The sequence below is a fragment of the Myotis daubentonii genome, chromosome 4 (assembly GCF_963259705.1).
Source record: "Myotis daubentonii chromosome 4, mMyoDau2.1, whole genome shotgun sequence".
Lineage (NCBI taxonomy): Eukaryota > Metazoa > Chordata > Mammalia > Chiroptera > Vespertilionidae > Myotis > Myotis daubentonii.
The window spans coordinates 42,819,960-42,844,854 of record NC_081843.1 but is presented as its reverse complement, the minus strand read 5'-3'; the positions used below and the strand labels follow the sequence as shown (position 1 = coordinate 42,844,854).

General features: G+C 37.9%; 1 protein-coding gene and 1 pseudogene across 5 annotated transcripts in view; one reads left to right on the top strand and one right to left on the bottom strand.

The window, feature by feature from the left end:
- LOC132233822 (polyadenylate-binding protein 1-like) overlaps nt 1–566 on the bottom strand; it is a 54,099-nt pseudogene extending 53,533 nt beyond the window's left edge.
- Nucleotides 1–24,895, top strand: part of SNCAIP (synuclein alpha interacting protein) — a 138,383-nt gene that overhangs the window by 15,721 nt on the left and 97,767 nt on the right. The window lies entirely within an intron of this gene.

Below are 24,895 nucleotides of genomic sequence, written 5' to 3'. Positions count from 1 at the left end.
AATTCCTGAAGAAGTAGTGGTTGGTTTGAAAAATAAAACATCCAGCAACTTATTTCCATTTTTTAATAAATTTGTCATAGTTGTTGAAATTTCAGACCATATCAATGTATCTTTCAATGTCTTGGAAAAATTGTATAAGTATTTTCTAACTAGAAAACAAATGAATTTCAGAAATGTCTTCTTTTTACAACTTAAGTAGAGTCAAGGGAGGAATAGCAACTTGTAAGGCCTTTTGATGTCAGTCCAAATAAGGATTTATAGATTGTCCCTTTCTATTCAAGGAGCTGAGTAGGCAAAAACAAATATCCTGTTGCTAGAAGAGTTGATGCTTCTAGAAGGAATGTTTGTCATTTGGACATTTGGATCTCTTTTTCTTTTTTAGCATTTTCCTTAAAAGTCAACTCAGGAACGACTCCTGTCCTCTTTTATTGTAAAGAATATGCTTTTCATGTATTGGGCACTTATATGTATCTATCATCTATCTGTCTACCTACCTACCTACCTACCGATCTATCATCTATCATCTTTGAATTGTCCTTTCTGGAGATAGCACACCAAAGTGCCATAACGATCTCCTAATTGATCCTAGTGAATCGCCCTATTGCTTTGTTCCAGCCCTCTGCTTCTGTTTAGATTTCATCTCTTCTTATTTTTGCCTTAGTGAAATACAGTGGCATTTTCGCTTAGAGGAACTAGTGTATTCATAGTAATTATTATTCTAAATGATTACACTATTTTCACCACATTAGTTATTTTGGCATGAGTTCTAACCTCATGGGATTAGAAACACTTCTTAGTAGAGCACACTGAAAATAGCACATTATATGCCTAAAAACCTTCTGTGGTTGCGCACCAAGCAGAAGTTCTCATAGGTTTTTTAAAGTAGGGTAATTGGTGGTGTTTGCAGATAGAAGACACATCATGCAGTCATTCTATAACCATGTGTTGGTACCATTTACTGTGTAGATGCAGTCTTTTATTTCTAGGAAGGAACGTGTTTCTATCTAGTGGAGGAGAAAAGTTGTATATCAACAGTACAGGCATGGATCGAATGCAATATAGTAGGAAGGAGGAGGGAGCTATGAACTTCACCTGGAATTGAGAGGAAGGTGGTGAGATTATCAAGAAAAGGTGGTCAGATTCTCAGGAAAAGTAACATTTGATTGAGAGTGAAAGGCCAAGTGAGAGTTTACCAGGTAGAAAATTTAGGGGAGGGCATTGGATTCTGACAGACTTGGAAAATCGTATTTTGATGTGACTTCACAGTAAGATATATGGCATGGTGTCGCAGGTGATAATGTTAAAAGGACAACTGGAGCCAAATCTTGATCCATTTCCCACTATAGAAAGAAGGGAGCTTATAAATCTTTTTCAATGAGTGATATTAATAAATAACCCTGCATAGATTCTTGTGTCATCCATTCTCAAGGCTTATGCTATTACCTGACCTCCAATTTTTATTTCTAGCCCTAGGCTAGAGATCCTTTCTGTCTTCTGGGTGTCCACATTTTGATGGTTCATCAGTTCTCACAGAGTCTACACCCCAGAAAATAAATTTTTCACCTCTCCCTCAAAATCTTGGCTCTGTCCCAATTTCTTAGTTTAGTGAATGACCCCAATTTTCAAGGATATCATCCATAGTACTTCCTTCTCTTAAATCCCTCCTCTCAAAATTGCCTTATTTATTCATTTACTCTACACATTATTGTTTTCTTTCCATTCCCTTTTTTAGTGTCTTTATTCAGATTGTCATATTTTCCCTTAGATTATTGCAGCAACCTATTTACCCAACTCCACCCATTTTTTATCAATTCCCCCACTGCTACCAAGTTGATCTTTCTAAGATTGATTGCATTAATGACCGTGCTAATATATTTTTAGTGAGTTTTCATTGCCTGTGGATAAAATCCAAAATCCTTAGCATAAAGCCCTTATGATTTGGGCCCTGCCCATCTGTCCAACCTCCTGGATCCCATGACTTATCCTCTCCCCTTCTCCAGACTCATGAAACAACTTGAAGCTCCCTGCAATTCCTACTAGTAGTGTATTAGTGTTTTTTAGAACTTGCTGTAGAACTTACTGTATTTAACTTACAAATCTTAATAACTTCAGTGCAACAAGTTTATTGGACTAGAGGACCAACTATCTAGGTGAAACAAACCTTTGACTGGAAGCTTAGGGATTGTAGGTAGAGAGTAATGGTTAAAAGTGTGACTCCGGAATCACAGTGCCTAGTTTGAATTCTTGCTCAGCCATTAACTAGCTATAGGACCTGGGACAAATTATGTAACCTTTAACATGGAGGCACCTTCATTGTTTGGGTGTGTTCATGAGTAAATGAAAAAGAAAAGCATGTGCTACTGTAGCATAGTGGGATATAGCAAGCATTCAGTGAAATATGGGTTACCTCCATGTTCAGCTTCATTCCTTAGCAATAGTGGGAAAGGGAGCACTTATTGTGTTTGTACTTCAGCTCATATTTTCGATTGGCCTTCATCGTGTTTTGCAGATGTGTTATAACAGGAGAAATTTTGCTTTGTTTTATATTAAAAATGACAATTGTGTATACTAAAATCCACTGTAAGGAATTTGGTTAGGGTGCAGCCTAAGGGCATTGGTCCCCCCCCCCACACACACACACACACAATTTCTGTAAAAGTTAGTGAGGAGAAAAAATAAATGTTAGTGGTGAACATTCACTTAATGCACACAGTGTATTGAAATATGGTACCTAGTTAATTCCTTTTTGGTTGGGATTCTCAAGTTCATTTGTTTTGAATGTTCATTAAGTAGTTCTTTTTACTAGTCATTATTTTAGCTATATAGTCAAACATCTTACCAGGAAGAACCCTTAAAATATGCTATTTTCCAAATGCTCAGAACATATCATTAGTCCCTATGTATTTCAAGGTAAAAGTATTGTGTCCTTAAGGAGAATTGTCCAGAAATGAAAATAAAAATAAAAATAAAATTGTTGGCTTAATGACTGCCCAACCAATAATAAACACTGAATAAGCATGCTAGTGAAGCTTTTATAGCTTCTTTGACTTCTCTGTTTTTTTTTTGTTTTGTTTTTGTTTTTGTTTTTTTATGGATACAGACTCAGTACATTTGGTGTCTCCTCTCAGTCTGCTATCATTCTCTTTACTTTTACCTCATGTTATTTTTTTTCTGTCATAGCTCCTACCCCAGCTTAACATAGCCTATGTTTATTTGCTTATTTATTGTCTAACTCCCCCACTGCTTGTAAGCTGATACGAGGACTTTTCTTTGTTCACTACTATATTCCCCAAACTTAGCACAACACCTGGCCCATAGCAGAAATTGAGTAAATATTTGTTGAATGAATAATGTACAAATATAAGCCTGTGCTTAGTAGAGAGTCCTAAATGGGCTGTGCTGCCAGATGAGTGCATTTTGTGCACATTGTTTGCTGAACATAATGTAACACTTGTCTGAAAACAAAAAAACTTGGAAACTACAAGGAAGTATCAATAGAAAAATGTGAAATCACTCTTCAACTCTGAGACAGTGAGTTAACATTTTGGTGTGTTATCCCTTCTTGTATTTGATATCATAATTATGTGTCATCTGGATAGATTATTTTGTAGCCTGCATTTTTTCACTTAGTATTGTATGATCAGCATCTTTCTATATTTTTACGGAAGTTATACACTCATATTTTTAAATGTTGGAGTAAAAATATATTTCTTCTGCCTTCCACATAACAACAAAATAATGAAAAGCAGAGAAGAAAATCCATCTATAATGCAACAAGTCATTAGCAACAACCCTAAAGCACAAACCTTGGCATACATCTGCCAAGTCAGTAATGTTCACTTACAGGAGAAGGAAGACATAAGAACCTAGTCTCATATCTTGGGCCTTGAGCAAGACCACAGATTTCCTCCTGTCAACTGATGGTCATGAGTGCCATTTCAAGCCAATAGGAATCCCCAATTTAGGGTGCGAAGAGGGAAATTGTACTCAGTGCAAAACAGCTCAATTGTGATACAGCAAGTCTGTGAAAACAGCATAGCTGTGAGGCAGTCCTGGGGCCAGGCAGCCCAGAGGCCAGGCCCCTTTCTGGCTAGACAGCTCTGCTCTGCTCCTTTCAGTCCGCTTCACGCTCCGCTGGTCTGCTCCACTGTGCTCTCCTGCAAGACGTCTTCTGTGTTTCAGCTCCAGCCAGGAAACAAAGTCTTCTGTGGGAAGGGAAAGTGCATTCTTAGAGCCAGAGGGTAGTAGCTGTTATGGACAGAAGTTCCCACCCCTGGTCTCTGATTGCTTTGTCCTCATGCAAATGAGGACTCCAAATCCTCGCAGTTTAATTGGTTCAAAAGGCACTGCTACCCTCATTGGTCAGAAAAGAACGGCTCTGGTTGGGTGGAGCTACACAGCTCCAATTGGATGGGGAAAGTCTCAGTCCTATTGGTTGAAAGAGGATTCCAGGAACTCCTTAACAAGGGCTCGCTCAGAGGGCAGAAACACAGTACAGGCAGGCAGTTCACTGCAGAGGCAGGGAGTTCAGTGCAGGCTTCTCCCTGAAGGGCAGTTTGCTTGAGAGGCCATGTATAGAAATGGCTGCTCGGCTCTGTGTGTGTGTGTGTGTGTGTGTGTGTGTGTGTGTGTGTGTGTGTGTGTGTGTGTTTTGTAATTTGAGCCCAGTTAGCCACCAGGAACCCTTTTTAGTAGGTGTCTTCTTTCTCAGGGTTCACACTTCAAATTACATGCATTGCCATAAAAGACATCTCCAGTGTTCCCTGACTTGTGTGACAAGACCTAGAGCTGTAGATAGACTGTGGGTGAAGTTGGGAGTGACTCTAACCATCCAAATGTTGCGGCTGAAAGGCAGACGAAATGGAACTGGAGGAGAAACCATCCTCCTGTGCCATTTTAATTTGCTGCTGCCTAGCCTGCTGACTGTGGGGGCCTGGCGAAAAGAGGGAGAGCAGGCAGCACTGCCTTGAAGGCTTGCTGTGAGGCACACTAGAGCAAGCCAGGGGAGGGACAGGCGCAGAAGGGAAGGGCTTTCTGGAAGAGCTAGCCAGGGAAGTGCACTACTTATTTCAGACTCTGAGAAAACAAAGACACCGACTAGTATTTGGTAAATTGAAAGAGTAATTTCTCTCTAACTGTTTTGGTAGAGAGACATGGCCACTAGGGAGAAAATAACCCATTAAGATTAGAAATAAGAATGAAATAGCTGAGCTAGTACAACTTTGTGTAGTTTACAGAAAGGGGTTAGAGCCTAAAGATAGGAGCTATAAATCAAAGATTAAGCAACATGGCACACAAGGGCATGTGTTTCTGTAATTGTAAAATGAGCTTTGCAGCAGAAGGTGATGCTGAGCTGTTCAAATTGCTGGGATGTCACTGTTTATTTATGAGCTAAGATAAAACTCACTTTTAGATAAATGACTAAATTGAAATACTATAATGCATCCCATTGAAGTGCTGCTATGGTTAACAAATGTGGCTATAAAAATGTCAAATTATTATGGAACCTCTTTGCGGGTTAGGCATTTTCTGAGGCCCTGTCTCCTCAGTTTGTTGAGTCCCACTAGGCTTTGCTACAGCCTGCCTTGTGTGGCCAATACACAGGAGTTACTGTAAAAACAAGACCTAGGACTTTCTACTTCACACAGCCCTAAAGAACCTCTGGAACTCTTAAAACCAGAACTGTTATTGTCAATGATATTATTAATTAGATGAAGTAGGTATAAAAACACTCTGTTGACAGGGACCATACCTGATTGCCAGAAAAACAGTGGCTCTTCAAAATTCAAGTGCATATTTAATTTGCATCTTTACATCCTACATTCTAGTTGGTCTACCATTTCCCTTGAGCATGCAAACTATGGTATCTCTCTGCCAAATTTAACCAAGGCAGTGCTTTTATGATACTGGGTGGGGCAAAGCAGGTTTACAGTTGTTCATATGGGGAATAATATAATAATAAATAATAATACAAGAATAAACTGTGTTTCACGTACTCACAAGTGTAAACCTATGTTGGCTCGACCCTGTATAACTCATGAAAAAAGCCAGTGCAAGATGGCACAAGAGCAGCAGTCCTGCCTTTTGTATGTCTTGCAGGTTACAAATGGAAATCTACCAATGTTAGAAAATCACATTTTACATTTTATAGGCCACAGTGGGAGACAGATGATGATAATTCAGAAACAAGGGGGCAATGGAATATATGCTATGGTGGCTATGGAGGAGGTGGCAGCCACAAGAGAAAGTAGATCCATACCGAAACTGAGCTTTGTAAAGAAGAGAGAAGTTAATCAAGACAATGGGTTAGGTAGCAATGTCAGAGGATGCTGTAGCGGGCTAGCATTCTCCAGAGAGGTTGTAAGAAGAGGAACTCAAGGAAAATGAACATAGAATGGCACACTAATTCTAGAGGACACAAACTTACCATGTGCAGGCACTGCCCTAAATGCTTTACGTAAGTCAACTAATTGAATTTTCACAATAAGCCAGTGAGATAGGAATGATTAACATCACCACTATACTGACGGGGGGGGGGGGGGAAGAAGAAGCATAGAAAGTTTTTAAGTGACTTGCTTAAGTCACATAGCTAACAAGAGGCCCAGCTGGGAACTGAACCTGGAGACCTCAGACCCAAGCCCACACTCTTGATCATGACACTGTATTGTCTCTTTTAGACATGGGTTACAAATTAAGATGATTTGTCGGAGTATATTGTATGAAAAAGTGAGTTAGTCAAGTCTTTGCTTAAGGTCAATACCCGAGTAATTGATACCAAGACAGATACAGCAGAGGTGACAAGTAAAAGGGCACACAGGTTCATGTTCGTGGACATCAGGTAGTAAAATTGAGTGAGGGAAAATAGTAGCAAAGGCCTCATCTAGGAATTTTGGATTTATATTAGAAAAATCATTTTAAAAGTTTTATTCTGCAATTGAAAAATATCTTTTTAGATATGCAACTTTACAGAGATTAAATAGAGTTTAAAATACTTTATTGTCACAATATACAAATGAATAAATCACTGATTTTGAGTAAGTGTCCAGTGAATGATTCTTTCAACTTATGCCCCTTGGTCAAAGTGATGTTGACCCTATAGGCGTGGATGTAGTTTCTTTAGTTTTCAGGAAATGTTATTGAATTGCCAGAGACGTCATTAAATCAGTGTAGATTTGGCTGGAAGATGCTTTCAAATGCATTTGGCAAAGCTCCTTCCCTTGTAACAACTATCATCATTGAAAAGGTGGGAGGAAGACTGAGGCAACATAAGTACATATTTTTAAGAAATTTTCCTTGTTTCTTTTTTATTGAAAATGAAGATTATGTATTATCTTATTTTAAATAGAAACAAACCTAATGTTTTAGCATTCATCTTTAGTGAAATATAGTTGTTAAGGGGAAAACATGTTTTATAGAGAAGATTGAGTTGAACAATTTCCAAGGACCCAAAAGAAAGGCTACTTCATCTGCCATATCTGAGCCATTGTCTCTACAATGTCCAAATAACTGTTTAATTCAATTAACCACTCAATTCCCTGATCAACTGGGGAAAACTAACCATGTGGCTAAATTAACCTGTTTTTATTTTTCTCTCTCATCTTCCTCAATTAAAAGTACCTATTAGTAGTTGTAGAGAAAGCAGATACATCAGCTCTTATGAACAAGAAAATGTGTTTTAGTTATGATGGTACAGGAAGCCAGACCTTAGTAACCTTTAAAGTGCAATGAGTTCGGGCAGATGGTTTTACTGTTGTACATCAGGTTCCCTAGGAAACAGACTCTGGAGGAAGTTAGAGAGTTTTTTTTGGGTCAACACCTGTGGAAGGAGGAGAAGGAAGCAGATATGGGCAGAAGTTGGGCTCTGATTCTTTGTCACCAAAGGCCTCAGGTGACCTGTAGAGGGTGCTCCTCAGCAGTGTACTGAGTTGGGGCAAGAGGACCTGGCCTGTGCAAGCCCATGCCAGCCAGTCATTGGATACAGTGGGCCTCTAGAGCAGTGGTTCTCAACCTTCCTAATGTTGTGACCCTTTAATACAGTTCCTCATGTTGTGGTGACCCCCAATTTTATTGTTACAAATTGAACACAATTAAAGCATAGTGATTAATCACAAAACAATATGTAATTATATATGTGTTTTCTGATGGTCTTAGGTGACCCCTGTGAAAGGGTCGTTCGACCCCCAAAGGGGTCGTGACCCACAGGTTGAGAACCGCTGCTCTACAGGCTCTCTCTAGCTAAGGGCAATTCCCAGAGAAGGTGGACAGCTGAAGGTGCTCCTTTCCAGCAGCTGAGGGAATAATTTCTTTGGTCTTGAAAGGGAATCTGGGTAACACACAGCAGTATTTTCTATAGTAACCGACTAAAATGTTTTGACATTTTAAGAAAAAAATCGAAATAATAAAAAAATAATTTCTCCATTTTATTGTAAACATTTAAGTTATACTATATACAGTTGTCACAGTTGTCTCATTTGTACAAAGGCAATAAGGCTAAAAGAAATTTTGTTACCTGAATAAGCCTTTTTTGTATAGAAAAGAGAAAGAGGTCATATATTTAGTTATGTACTGGTTACCAAGAGAAAATATGTGCTGTATAATAGATAAAGTGATTCAACTAATAATAGATAAATAAAGTGAGCCAGTTTTAGTCTTATGCACTGTATTAGTCTTTTTTTATGAACTTAACATATAATTTAGTCTGTATTACTCCCCTGTGAGGACAGTACTGTTGTCCTGATTCTACTGATAAGTATACACGAACTCAGAGAGGCTAAGTGACTTGTCCAAGATCACACAGCTACTTAGTGGTGTAGCCATGACTCTAAGCCAAGCCTGTCCAAATATAAGTTCTTTTTCTTGGTCCTATACCGTGTTGTTGGTTCTGACCCTTGAACCTTAGCCAAAGATTTTCTGTTTCAATAGAAAACTTTTCACCCTAGTTTTACCTGTTTCCTTATCCAGCATTTTGTCCTTAAAAAACTCAGAAATTTTACTTTAAACTTAGAGTATACTGCATTTGACCCTTGCCACAATTTCTATAGGTAAGAGGCATGTATTTTTATCTCCACTTAAGCAGGACTGTAGTGCTGATGACAAGAACCCAGCATCCTATGAAAACAGGTCTGTTCTGGGATGACTTTTGCCCTATACCTCTTCCCCCATCTAATAGATGATTTGTCAGGGAACAGAAGCTCCTGCTGCTAAAATGTGCTGGGAGACAGAGGTGAAACTGATTCCATGTCCCATGCTTACTTCCCCTTCGGTGAGATTAACATGCGGAAAGAAAAATGTGTGTGTGTGTGTGTGTGTGTGTGTGTGTGTGTATTAAGTACAGAAACAAACTAGCCTTTGAATGACCCTCCATTATAATGATCTTATTTATTATGAGCAAATTCTGGAACCAGTAGAAAGAAACCATTTGAGTAGCTATTAGGAAAAATATAAGTAGATACACTTGAAGTATGCGACATTTGAAATGAATGTATACCTCATTTAGATTAGAATAACTTCCTGTGGGCTTCTCATTTGATTAAAATGCCTGAACTATACTGTGTTCTATATTCTGAGAGAGAATATGGTTGACTAACCCCCCCCCCCAACCCAGTTGACTCAGGTTACAAATGATACAACACTTCCATTGCTCTGCATGTCGGCTTCCTCTGGTTTGCTGTTGACAGCACAATTGAAATAGACAAGGTTCTCTTGTTCCTTTGTTTATTTTAATAGGGTACTGCTTGTGGTGGATAACCCAGGAGAATTTAAAGATATTTGTCAGATTTTCAGATAATATTTTACCTTCTATAGTAAAATATGGACTAAGGAGAGGCATTGTAGTATATGTAGTCACATGCATTCTTTTATATAACGAAGTAAATGTCAAATAATCACCATCTGAATTATTTTATAAGCCTTTTCTCAAGCAGCTATTACTTTATTCTTATGTCTTTGGTTTTAGCTCAATATTAACTTAATGGGGGATTTTGAGAACAGTTGGGCGGAACAGATATTTCTGCATCGTTGATTAGGTATATTAATGTATACATATATATTGTATAGCTGCATTATAAATTATTTGGGACTTTAGTATTAAAAACAGATGACAGTATGTTTGCTTTTCAAAATGTAGAAATAAGGATATCATTATATAAACAAAGATTTTAATACATCATGAACACACATGCATGCGTGAGTGTTCATTAACAAGTCACTCAGCTTAAAAATACATATTCACAATTTATTAGCATTAATCTAAACATCTATAAACTAGATTATACCACTTGTGCTACAGTTGAGACCAACTAAGCATTTGTTATTTTTATTGTTCTGGGTATTAAAATGGCCACAGGCCATTTTGTGTCTGTGCTTACATATATTAGCTATGCTGACACTGACAATTATAACGGAGTGAAAACCACATTAAAGATGCCTTTGAGTTCTCTGTTTTCCTACAGTGAAGTCAGAAATCAAGTACTAATATCAGATCTTGAGAACTCATAACTGTAGAACGATTTAATAAAGACTTTCAGGTTTCAACGTTATTTTAGATCCCCACAGTATTGGAATGAGGTTTTGTGTGTTATTCGAGTCTGTTGGCCCAAGTCTTCCAGGGAATGCTCATTTCCTAAAACCTCTTTATGGGCTAAACATAAGCGTTTATAGCAGGATTCACACGCACCTCTGCTTCGAGGGCAGGGATCCTACAGTCCTGTGTGTACCGAGGCAGGAAGTACTTGGATACCAGCGGGGGACTTGGCTATTACGATGTGGGGAGTGGTGGAAACTGGCACCCGCTGAATGGGTAGGCCTAGTCTGAAGGAAGCAGCTGCGTTTGTGGTCATTTGGGAAGGTAGTGCCACATTCTCCACATCTGATTTTCAAGAGGAGACAAAACTATGGATATTTTTATAAAATTCCTTATTTTTAGAACAAGTGGGCCACATCAATCCCGGATGTGTGCTCCATGTGGCCCAAGGGCCTCCCATGTTCACCTTTCCCTCTGAGTCATGGGGAAACTGGAGTCCTGGGTCGTCGTCTTCCATTTTACGTGCTTGGGTTTACATAGTTTGAGTAGGAAACTGATGAACTTAATAGAGTCCTCAGAATAAAATCACACGTTGGTAAGCTTAAATTTGCTTCTTCAAGTGTGAAAAATATAGTGACCCTCCAGTTTTCTAGTTTAAACCATGTATATGTACTTTTAGCCAAAAGAGGGTGGGGCGGGGGGGGGAATATTGTGTTTTATTATTGATGGCTCCAAAATTGGATACTGAATTTCCTCTTCTCACTTCTATCTCACGATGAGATTTCCTGTCCTGATTCAAGCCTTTGTGGCCAGTTTTTATCTGATCATTTGTCCATCTGATATTCCTGATATGTTTTTATAACATTTTAAACAGAAAGGGTAAGTGCTATTTATGGAAAGCAAGTCTGTTGGCGGTGAAGGGTCTCCTGTGATTTCTCGAGTTGTTTTCACATTCGGCTGATACTGGCTTCTAGAACAGAAGTCTGGGAACTAGCACTGACTGTTAGACCACGGAACATAGGTTTCTTTCCTTTCCAGGTCTGTCTGCAGGGGCAGAGAGGAAAGACGAATGAGAATGGAAAATAGATGCTTGCAGCTGAGCAGGAGGCTAATTATATTAATTTCAGACTCAACCCAGCTTGAAGACAATATAATAATCTATAAAAAATGGAATGCCAACAAGGAGCCAAACTACTATTACCATTTTTTTTTCTTTTTAAGAGCACAATATGTTATAGCAATCAGGAGCTCATAAATTGCCCTTACAAGCAGTTTAGAAAAAGACACTGTGTAAAACCTGCTTAGAATTGGAAACTGTGGGGAGATTCTTTTCCCAGTTGCACCTGAGGTAGTCTTTCCATGTATTGATTTCTCAGTGGAGAACATGGGAATTCTGCTGTGCTTCTTGAACATGGGATAGGTGAGGATGGGTCAGGATGCAACTGAGTTATTTTAGGAGGCCAATGCCTTATCCATTAGGCGACTGCAACTGAGTTATTTTAAATACAGGGGAGGCAAATGTAAGTAGTACTCTGTAGTCATGGTCCCTTATTGTATATATGAGTACAGAGAACCATGGTGTTTCCCCTCATTTGTACTAAGATACCTGGTATTAAGAAGTGAGATGAAGATGGGGATAAGTTAGAAGGGAGTCATGAAACATTCCAGTTTTCTCCAACACATACCTCTCCCTTCGTTCACTAGGAAAGCTTCGGTTCCTCAGCGGGAAGGCCGGGGAGGGTTGGGGGGGCAGGAGGTAGGGGGGTAAGAGATCAACTAAAGGACTTGTATGCATGCATATAAGCATAACCAATGGACATAAGACACTGGGGGATAGGGGAGGCTAGGGGACTGTCTAGGGCGGGGGGATAAAATGGACACATATGTAATACCCTTTGTAATACTTTAAGCAATAAATTAAAAAAAAAATACTAAGAATCACCCGGCTGGTGTTGCTCAGTGGTTGAGCGTCAACCTATGAACCAGGAGGTCATCATCTTTTGATTCCTGAACAGGGCACATGCCCAGGTTATGGGCTCGATCCCCAGTAGGGGGCGTGCAGGAGGCAGCCTATCGATTCTCATCATTGATGTTTCTATCTCTCTCTCCTTCTTCTTAGCCCTTCCTCTCAGAAGTCAATAAACATATTTCTAAAACATACTAAGAATCATCAGGCAAAAAGACCAATGAGAACTGCTGACACCTCGAAACAAAGGAATATTCTTCAAAATATTTACAGCAGCCATGAAAATCATCTAGAAAAGTGGATTTGTCCTTAAAGTATTCAACTTAGCAAAAATTGTGCAGGATATTCTTTATATTCAGCATGATTTTTTCCTGCAAACATACAAAATCATGTCAACGACTCCTTTTATTAAATGATGTGAACACTTCTATTTCATTACTGCAAAGAAGCACATGATCCTACAAGTCCATGGAAATTTTCAAGTAGATTTTATTACCTCTTCACCTGTGTTCAGACAAATTTATTAGGTACTTGCTGATGGTGAGTAATACCTGTTTATTAAGCTGGTTTTCAGGCTGCTTACATGAGAGCTTTCATAAATTAGCTTTAGTACCTTAGGATTTAAGCTTAAACAGAGATTGGGCATCCATAAATTGAATCAAGTGATCGTGGACTAAGAGGGAAGAAAAATGTTTGTTAATGCATTTTTGGATGGCCACCCCTCCCTTTCCTTTAGCCCCAGGAGCTTCACCATAAGGAAGCACATATTTAGAGTTAGAACCTCTAGTGCCAGAAATTTCTACTTCATGTCTTGGCTAACCAGTGAGGATAATCAGCACCTTGTCTCTCTTAAAACTGGTGGGGCACATTTTTAAAGTGTTGAAAGGGAAGTATACAGAGCTTACAGGTTGAGCAGTCTCAATTCCCTGGCCTCCTGAAGATTGTGAACTTAAGTTGTTTTCAGTTGTCAGGGTGAATGAATTGGCTACTTTAGTCATTGAAATTTTCTAGCTAATACATACAAATTGGAAGTGCATACCCTGAAACATAAAAATTGGCATTATTCATAGCAATGTTCATTTTGTATAGTTTTATGGTATCTTTACTAAAAAAAAAAAAAAAAAAAAAATCTCCCAGTTTGGTAAGCCTATCAGCTGTTCAGTATATTAATGTTAAAAAGGCAAGCCACCCTGGTCAGAGTGGCTCCATTGGTTGGCCATCATTCCGTGCACTGAAATGTTGCCAGTTCGTTTCCAGGTCAGGGCACATTCCTGGGGTTTCAGGCTTGATCTCTGGTAGGGAGTATGTAGGAGGCAGCCTATTGACGTTTCACTTCACATGGATGTCTCTCTCTCTCCTCCTCTCCCTTCTCTCTAAAAAAATCAATAAACCATTTTTTAAAAAAAGAAATAGCTAAAGTTTACTTTTAAAAAAGCAAGCCATTTAAACACGCAGATTTAAATCGATTAGAAAATAACCCAATCCCAGATTTTAAATTAACTGCCTAAATTCAAACAACTCCAGCGAACCTCCAGTTTATTTTTCACTTTTATTTGGAAAATAATAGGATTGTTTATGCCTCATGTCACTGTTTAAAACTGTGGTCTCTCCAGTATCTCCTCAGATGATCAGTAAGAGCTTCACCTTTTGGGGTTCTGTCGGAAACTCCATTGTCTTTGTACAGGCCCAATTTGAAATCTAACCCTAGTATCTTGGAAATGCTCAATGGGAGGAGATACTTTGGGGTATGGTGGGAATAGCAGCACTTAATAAGCAAGACCCCATCCTAATTTAGCTGCTTCGAACATTCCTTGTTTCTCATAAATTTGCTTCTTGGTTATGTCATAAGGTCAATAGTTAAAGAAGTATAAAATACACTTTAAGACAGTTTCTCTAGTGCATTTAAATAAAAATATGCTTTTTGTCTTCAAGCTACCTCTCTTTCTAGGAGAGTGGAACTGACAGTTCTGTGGATGGTACACTTGGGATGTTTTGGATTTTAGCTGTGGTTGCCCATCAGCTGTGTGTTTGCACACAGATCAGGCTGTAGATCGCCAGCCATTGATGGTAATATACCCAAGCCTTTAATATTTTTTTGTTATTTCCTTTCTTCCACCTCTCCCTTCTCCTCAATGGTTGGTCCATTATCATCTTGTTACCCAAGTACTTAGGTCAGAGGGCAGAGAAGACTGAGCAGGGTGGTGTGGGGAATGGAAGAACGGAACCAGCATGGCTCTGCGCCTTCCCAGCAGTCACTGCTCCCAGTGCAAAGATCCTCAGGTAATGTCCAGGGAAGACAACTGCAGGTTTTTAGGGGCCTTTGGCAAGCAAAGATCTGAGATCTCTTTACCATGATTCAGATCGTTGGATATGGATTTTGATGCTGAAGAAAAGGCAGAATCATTTCAATCCACATGCAGCTAATGACAGCACTAATAGCTGTCAGTCATTATTGAAACCTTATGCAGCACCCAGTGAAGTGCAAGTACTCTCAGATGTTGCCTTGTTTAATCCTGATGACAGTCCTAGGGGGAACTTTGATGACCATTACCCCCAACTGACAGATGAAGAAGCTGGCACTTATGGAGAGCTTAAGGAACTTGCCCATGGTTATTCTTCAGGCAACGGGTGGTAAAAAGGACTCAGCCTTGGCTCTAAAACTCATGCCCTTAACTTGGCCATGTGTCCTCCCAACTGTCTAATCCACTCACCATTCTGTACAATGCATTCCACAATGTTAGCTTCTGCATCCTGTCACTCACTAGTTTTCATGGTGACAGTGTGATAAGCAGGCATTGCTCTTTTTCCAGTGGCAGAATGTTTAAGATATATTGCTCTTAGATGGTGTATAAGAGATTTTTGCAATTGATATGTGAAAGTCTATCTCCATGTTTGCCTTAAGTAAGAAACAAATAGAATGTCTTTTTCTCTCTCTCCTCTTAAACTTGTGATTACACTTGTATTGGAAGAGATGTTATGACAGATGGGATTTTAAAATAGTTTTCACAAATCTGTTCATGAGTTAAAATTATAGAAGTCCTTAATACCAACCAGATTTTTCAATGACACATTGCAAACTGAATATGTTAGTGTTGAAAACTACTTAGGTGCTTTGCTTTCAGACTAAATTAACCAGATGCTATTTTCTGCTTGTTTCTTAGTGGTGTATAGCTAAGTATTTGCACAGGGAACTAAACTCTTGCCTGTCTAGTAGTTTTCTCATGGTCTCCCTTCTTCTCGCTATCCTAACAGTCATCACTGTCTGAAATCTTTCATTCAAACTGCTCATTAGAGTAGGAACACATTTTAAAAATTCAATGATTTGAACTGGGGACTCTTGAAGTTAGTGCACATTTTAATTACAGGATATTTGAAATAGCAATGATAGGGCTTTTACATGTAAGCAGTTATTTAAACTGAAGTAATAAAATATTTGTGAATATATCTTGCTTTAATGAATCACTGAGACATTTAAAAATAAGCTCTGCATAGATATCTTAGAGGATGAGATGCCCTTGTTTGTTTTCTCTGAGGGAGTTGCGGAGGGTTTGGGAGAGGCCAGGCATGCCTCCTCCTCTGTAGCAGGGTTTCTTTCTAAACCTTGTCCTATTGACATCTTGGGCGACATAATTTGTTGTTGTGGGGACTGTCCCTGTGCATTGCAGGATATTTAGCAGTATGCAAATAGCAACTTCCTTCCAGTTGTGACAATCTCGGGCCGGGGGTTGGGGGTGGGGTGGGGGCGGCAACAGGAAGAGATTAACCAAAGAGCATATATACATATACACATAGCCTGTGGACACAGGGGTGGGTGGGTGGGTGGGGCTGGGTAAAGTGGGGCAAAGAAAAGAAATGCTCAGACATTGACCAATATCTCCTAGGGGCAAAATCACTTGAGGTTGAGAACCACTGCTCTCTGGTTCCTCAGATGAGAAACCAGAGTTAGAGATGGATCAAAATATTAGCTCTGTTGATGGTGAAGCTAATGTGAGGAATATGGCTAAGGTCTAAGGCCAAGATGGGTTTGTTTTTTATTTTATTTTCACATGCATCTGCCCAGATGTTATTTTACCAAGTCTTCCTTAACCACTCTATTCAAAAACAGCATAACCCTGTGACCACCACTCTCACCATGCTCTGTTTATCTTCCCAGCCCCCTTCTCAACCTAAAGTTGTGTATTTAACTGTGTATTATCTTCTCCCCCCATCAAAACATAAGCTAAATGAGAGCAGGAAATTTGTGTTTTATTTAATACTATAAACCCAGATCATAGATCAATGCCTGGCATGTAATTTGTAATACATGAATAATTATTGACTAAATGAGTCGATTAGAGACACTTGCTATAAAAAGGTAAAGAGTGAAGATATTAAAGATCGCAAATATAGCTTAAAATAAATTGTTGAATGAAGAAGCACTGCTTCAACTATGATAATTCTACCTAATGGTTTTAAAATTAATGATTCCATAATTGAGATTTAGGTTTTTCCCTCATCTGATATAATTAGTTTTACTAGAGCCTATTTTTTCATGTCAAGCAAACAATGGCTTCAGATGAGAAAAAGCTTTGAGCTGTAAAGAAATGAGGGAAAGCCCAGATGATGTATGAAGTGAGAAAGCAATAGGAAAATACCAACACTTCTTATAAAAGCAACAATTGAAAATGTGTCAGTAAGCAAAAGCTTATCATTAGGTGGTTTCCCTGGAAGGTATGGAAGAACAAGCATCCTTTGAATGCTTGTTTTGTCATTTCAGAACTAACAACTGAAGTTTGGGATTTTAAGCAAATAATTTATGCATTGAGAATTAAAAATTTTTTATTTTAATTTTTTACTTGTTTTGTACTGGATTTTTTTAGATCTCTAAATTTAATCCATTACAAATATTTTAAGTAGTTTTACACTTTTGAACTGAAGTAGTAAAACTATTTAAATAGGAACTATTTAATAGGAAATTGCATTTTATTATAAAGATAGAACACAAAATCCTTCACTTAATTATAAGGCCCAGAAATGATTGGGTTAATACACTGTAAACTTAGCAAATATACATTCTACCAAATGTGTTTTGGTCTTGAAAAGTTATGGACATGTGTAGTGGTAAGGTGAAGAATGCAGCACTTGCAGGCTGTGTACTGAACACCACTGAAATTTTACATGACAAGAATTACCAACCTGGCCATGGGAAGGTGCCATAATTCATTGGTATCATTAACACAAAGGGCTGTGACAATTTATTTTTTAAAATATTAATATCAAATTTGTTGTTGTTGGTTGACTAGAGTGCCCTCATGTATTTCTTAATTATAATGCCTATGTAGCTGTTTCAGGGAACATAATGTTTCTTACTTTTAAACATAGGAGCAATATATAGTTAATAAAAATACTGGATTTGGTTTTTTATTTCTCTTTTCCCCATACCTGCTTCCTGAGATATACATAAAATATGTCTGAAAAGTGTAAGACAGCCCCAGGGCTGTGGATTGGCATTTGTTTATTACAGATTTGTAACAAAACTGGAAGAACCAAAGTAAACATTCTATTATATTCCTTTATTTGCTGTGGCTGAGAGCAGTTGACTCACCCAGTCTCACCCAGTGCATTAGTGATAGATTCTTGATGGAGACCTAGACCTCATGGCCTCTGTTATTCTCATCTTCTGATTATGGCATAATATGACCGTATCTTATCCTTTGTGGAGCATAACATTGGCCAACACCTAGAGTCAGGGGTTTTTGCATAGTTTCATAATAATAATAATGGGATGAGTGGAGGTGACAGGGAACAAAGAAATTTCAGAGAGCCATTCTCTGAAATTCTGTTTGATAGGACATTTTAGAAATATGTTTAATCAGTAGACATGTTAAGTTGCTAAATATAAAACGTCATATAAGGTGGTATGGGGGATACAAAGATGAGTATGATCTGGCCAGGCCCTCCAGGAAAACACGCCCTCTAATGATTTCTTCCTTGAGATGGTCTAGTGCAGCCCATAGCTGCAGATCTTTCTGGAATGTTAGAGATTGAAGAAAAGCATGCCATGCTCCTGTGACTTTTGGATACTCAACAGGATGGCTTACACTGTGTGGTTTGGCTTGTAGTGTTTTTGTCGTTCTTTAGAATTCATCCTCTCAGAGACCTTTCCAAAAAAGTCAGACGTGTATTTCATTTATTCCATGATTTGTTCTGTGTGACTTTATATTTTCTAAGTACATTAACATCACTAAAAGAGGTTAAAAGTAGGATTCCAATGTCAGAGATGAGGGAATAGAGCTTGTCTCAAGTAGCTGATGATTTTTCCAAAGATGAAATAAAACTTTTTTTCTTTTCATTCAAGTAGAAGGCAATGTGACCAATATATTCAATGATAGCCTATCTTCTGCAAAGCATAGATTCATGGACTGATAGGGTTTTAGAGTTATAAAATTACTAGAGACTAGAGGCCTGGTGCACGGGATTCGTGCACTGGAGGGGGGCGTGGCCTGCGGGGATCAGCCTGCTGTGGGAGTGCCACTCATCCTGGTCAGCCGAGCGGCGCTGCGCACTGACCACCAGGGGGCAGCTCCTTCGTTGCGCATCTGCCCCCTGGTGGTCAGTGCGCATCATAGTGACTGCTCGACCAGAACTGGTCGTTCGCCATTCGGTTGCTGGGCTTTTATTATATAGGATACTCTCCTGGACAACTGAATCAGTAGACACTTAAATATACATCTTCCTTTAAGTCATTGAATAATAGGACTTTCACAGTCTTCTCTAACTTATCGGAATTTGGGCAAATCAATTAGGGTTGAAATGATGTATTTGATCTGTTTTGACATGTCCAGTTCATGGTAGTGTAAAGCTGAGAAATCAATTTTAAAACCTTTTAGTGGCCATATAGAAAGCAATCATTTTATTGACTATTGAGCTATTTGAACTACAGACTTGTAATAGAAACTAACGATATGGATATAATTATGGATATAATGAAAGCAGTTGTCAATGGATTGTGTAGGGTTTTTTTCAATCATATTAACTATGGTACCACATCATTAGAGCAGAGTTAGAAGCAGGTTTTCCAGGAATGATTCCCAGATGTGAGTGAGCTCATTCTTATCATGTGATTAGAGATAACCCAATGTTTTAATACTTCTGGAGCAAGAAACATGTCCCTCAGTAGAGACTTCAAGAAGCTAGTGTTATTTAATTTTCTTCATTTTATCCGAAAATTATTTGAAGAGGTAGACTATGAATTTTTTGTCATCCATAACATACTAAGCTCTCTGGAAGGCCTGTGTGAGAAATGCTTTTCAAAGCTTGCTGGGATAAAGTGGCAATCACAGCATCTGAACCGCAAAGAACATCTGTTTGCCAGCTCTGCTTTCTTTGACGGCTTGTAGGAGCGCTTTAGGGAATGATTCTTTCTGTCTCTTGACAGGCTTCTGTGCTTGATGCCAGACTGCAAAGATAACAATAGGGTGTGTGTGTGTGTGTGTGTGTGTGTGTGTGTGTAGAGCATGCTCAGATCATAAGCATAGCCACATAAGACTATGTTCTGTTTCTGCAGATAATTTGAAAGTTCTTGGTACTTTCACATATGTGTAGATACCCTCAATTTGAAAAATTACTTATTTGTCTCTCCTTAGAATATTAATTTAGCACAGTAATTCTCAATTCTGGTCACACTTAAAAATACCTCAGGAGTCTTTAAAAATACTGATGCCTGCATTCCACTCCCAGAACAATTAAATCAGAATCTCTGAGGGGTGGAGATTGAACTATTTTTGAAGCTTCCCATGAGATTCTAGTGAGTACCACTCATAGTACATCAAAAAGGTATTAAAGCTTCCAATAATTAGCTTTACAACAAATAAATGAATACAGGTATGATTTTTCTCCTAGTCATATATTGAAAACATTCAAGGTTTTCCCTTATATAAGTCAAATTAAAAAAATAATAATAGCATAGTAGGTCTTTAGTGACAAGAAATAATATTCTTAAGCAGACAACTCATTTCTGTATTTCTTCAAATTTTTTCTATTATTTCTTCTTTTAAATTTATCTTCATTGTTGAAAATATTATAGCTGTCCCCATGTTTCCTCCCATTCACTTCCCTCCACCTGGTCCTGTGTGCTTCCCTCCTCCGGCCCCCTCCCCTCTGCAGGTCTTCACCACACTATTGTCTGTGTCCATGAGTTATGCATGTATGCATGTCAGTTCTTTGGTTAATCTCTTCCTATCATCCCCTCCCCACTTCCCTCTGAGATTCCCCAGTCTGCCCATGTTATTTCTTCTCTTTAGAGAAAACGTCATACATAGTACTACTTATGTTTCTGAGAGGTCAAGGACCTTCCAGGCAGGACCTCATCACACCTCACTCTTCCAATCTTCTCTGTTGTCCCCTCCCATTATGCATCCTACTCTAGCTACATGGTGTGCCCTTTATTTCTCAAGCCTGTGTAATGCTTTGGATGGAGCATTGCCCTGCCAATGGCTGGGCTGCTGGACTACCTGTCACAGCCCCTTGCCCCAAGTCTGTAGACTACCTCCCAGCTTCCACAGTCCTTTGCTCCCCTATCAGCTGAGTTTTCTTTAGAAAGAACAACTTTGTTGTATTCCTCCCTACCTGGATACTTTAATTTGCTCATGGTAGAAAGACACTCAGGTATGTTCTTATTACTTTAGGAAATAGTGGAAAAGGAAATAATGGGGAAAATCCCAAAGTTTCATTCAACTGTAATAAAGTTTACTCTGTAGATTTGTTTCAAGAATTGCATTTTCTTGGTCATGTCACATTTCTACATCTGAAATAAGTTATGCATGATAATATCCGAATTCAGGGGTTCATCCCAGCTGTAAATCCATAGATAAGTTGCTGATGTTTATGTTTTAGAGGAAAGCGATATCAGAGGGAGTTAAATTTCTTTCCAATATGTAAGATAATTTCTTCTTTTCTACTAATTATTTAAATTATCAACTAATGGAATTATTTCTTTTAATTGGGATGACAGTTTTTAAATATTATTATGTTTTTCCATAAATGGTAAATAGCTATTGTAATTTAGATTTGTGCATTTCTTTCATGCACAAAGAATAATGCCTCACAAAGGGCTTACAAGGATTAAAGAGTTTTGCCTGAATCATTGTTGATTACTAGGAAAATCTTATAAACTGTCTTACCATATTTTAGCTCAGACTCTGACTCATAGCTCATCACTGGCCAACCTTAATTGCAAGGGTTTTGGGGCAACAACCATGTTATTTTAGGTTTTCTTTGTGCTGATGTATGCAATGAAGCCTGGAGGTCACATAATGTGTACAACGAGGTCATTAGACAAGTATCCAAACCACTCTCAGGCTGCTTCCTGACAAAAGCCTGACAAAAAGGTGCATCCCAGTTGGGAAGATGGGATGAAAAGAAGCTACAAGATGAGCTTGGGGTGTTCACAGTGAAGTAGAGAGAATAGGTTAAGGTGGTAAAAAGGGATTTTTTTAGGCTTAACAAAAGCCAGACGCCAAAGACCATGTAATAGTAAAGGCTCAGTATTTATTCTTGCTTACAGTATTGAGTGCTGTTTTCTTTCTCTAATCCTAAAGAGCTTTGTTAGAAACATTAACTCTGTGTCTACCACATCAGTCATTGTCACCCAGATCTTACTGCATTCTATCTCTGCTATAGCGCCAACATTTTTCTGTCAATTCAGCATATTTTCTTTTTGTTCTCTTGGATATAAAAGTGTTACTCTTTTTCATGCTTTTGTTACCCTGTCTAAATTCTGTTCTGTGGTATCTTCTCTCTTCATTTTACATCTTTTTCCCCCCTGTTAATAGGTATACTTTTTTACTCCAGAGGAAAATTAAGAATGTAAACTGATTAAAGACATATTATTTCTTCTGTAATAGTTGTGCACTGAGCATACCAGTAAGCAGGTTTTTGTGTTTTTCGTTTAATGTCATTAGGACCCAGGCCCGAACAGAGGGCAGTAATCAGCAACATCTACATCTTCTCTCTGTGTTTGGACTCAGCTGTAACTAGGATTTTTGTACTGACCTCATTGGGGAAAGCTGGCTGTTTAGCAAATTTGGCCAACTCTACCCTGAACCAAAAGAGTTTGTATAAAATATGTCGGCTGTGTACCAGAAGACCAGATGATTGCCTGGCCCAGAAGGAAGGATTGTTAGCAATGATGACCTCCTGTTCCCCAAAAAGCTGATGCTATGACCTCCCCCACTGCTATCCTCTGGCCATATCTGATTCATCTAATGGCTGTGTTGGAAACAACAATGCTAATGGACCGTAGGCAAAGTGCAGTTTTCAAAATCATGGATGCTTATTATTTGTCGATGATGTTTTCACAAATGTATTGAATTGGTAACATGCCATATTTTCAGTGAAGTCACTTATTATCCTTTTGTCTCTGTTCCTCTCATTAGATTTCATCCAGACATTCCTAGAAAAAGGAGTTCCTTGTATATCAGTTCTTCATTGTCATCAAAGATTTACCATGTTCACCATGGTTTACATAGAAATCTCGAAGGTCTTTTCAAAGTTTCCAATGATTTCTTTTATAAGTATATGTTTTTAATACACCTTCTTTAAAAAAATTCCACAGATTTCATAGCTTCTTTTAAATTATTGAAGTTTCTATTGAGCTCTCATTAATAGGGTTAAAGTCTACTTTTTTGTTGTCTTCTCTGATTACTGCATTTTCTACGTCTCTTACTGAAGGACAAAGTGTAAAAATTTCAGTGATTTTTTATTTTATTTTCAAGATTCTGTATACCATAATTGTTAGAAACCTCTCTTTATGGTTTTATGTAGAGCTAGAAAAATAATTCCTCAATACAAAAAGAGGTTCATGGAGATTTTCTTAAATATATCTTTTAACCTCTTTAAAATTTTATATAGCTTTTTAAAAGTATTTATTGATTTAATATTAATGCACTGCATATTAATATAAACAACATATACTATTGTTTTGAGGTAAGATTAGACCTCCTGGACCTCCTGAGTCATTCTAATGATGGACAAAACATGGAAATTAAATATTATGTGCTCTGGCTTATCATATCTGGGTCTGAAAACAAAGTATGAGATTTTTTTTAAACCTTGGAAGTTTGCCCAATTTTGATGGTATTACTTACTGTTTACTAATTAACACTCACATATACAAAATCAAAGATTGTTCTTTACTTCTTTGTGATTTTCCTAGATAGCAAAACTTTTTTGTCTAAGAAGCAGTTTATTTTGACATTAATATATATTGATTATTTAAGGGGGGAAAAGTTTCTCATTTATGAAATAGTTGTTTCTTAATTTTATTAATCATGTTTGATTATTTTAAAATGTTTTCTTGTTACTTTGATTAAAAGAGAAATCAAATATTGTTTGAAAGTCATCCATGACCCAGTCTTAATGATCATTTCTACATTTCTCTGAAAACTTATTTTTTAATGGTTTTATTGATTTCAGAGAAGAAAGGAGAGAGAGAGAGAGAGAAAGAAACATCAATGATAAGAGAATCATAGATTGACTGCCTTCTGCATGCCTCCTACTGGGGATTGAGCCCGCATCCTGGGCATGTGCCCTGACCAGGAATCAAACTGTGACCTCCTGATTCATAGGTCGAAGCTCTACCACTGAGTAACACTAGCCAGGCTGAAAACTTTTTGAATTTTCCCTTTCCAAATTCAGATCCTAAATACAGAAAAAAATAATTTTTTTGAGATTTCACACAGAGCCACTGGAAATATCAGAGATTTATACTTTCATATTATGAAAAGAGAAGTTTGAAATGTTACTACAGTAGTTTTCCCTTATCCATTGGGTTTATATATTCCAAGACCTTCAATGGATGCCTGAAACCACCCATAGTATCAAACCATATATATACTGTTTTTCCTGCACATATCTGTGATGAAATTTAATTTATATATGAGGCATATACATACCTATGATAAAGTTTAATTTATAAATTAGGCACAATAAGAGGTTAACACATAACCAATGATACAATAGAATAATTATAACAACATACTATAATAATTATGTGAATGTGGTCTTTTAAAATACTTTGTTATGCTCTATTCATCCTTCTTATGATGATGTGAAATGATACAATGCCCACAAAATGAGGTAAAGTGAGGTAAATAATATAAACATTATGATGCAGCTTTAGACTATTTATTGTAAGGGTTGCTTGAACACAAGCACTGCAGCACCTCAAAAGTTGACCTGCTAACTGAAATAGCTAAGGGACTAAATGGCAGGTAGTGTATATAGCATAGACAAAGGGATGATTCATGTTTTGGGAAAGATGGAGTGGATTGGTGTGAGATTTTATCATGATATTCAGAACTACACTCAATATAAAACTTATGAATTGTTGATTTCTGGAAATTTCCATTTAATGTTTTCAGACCAGG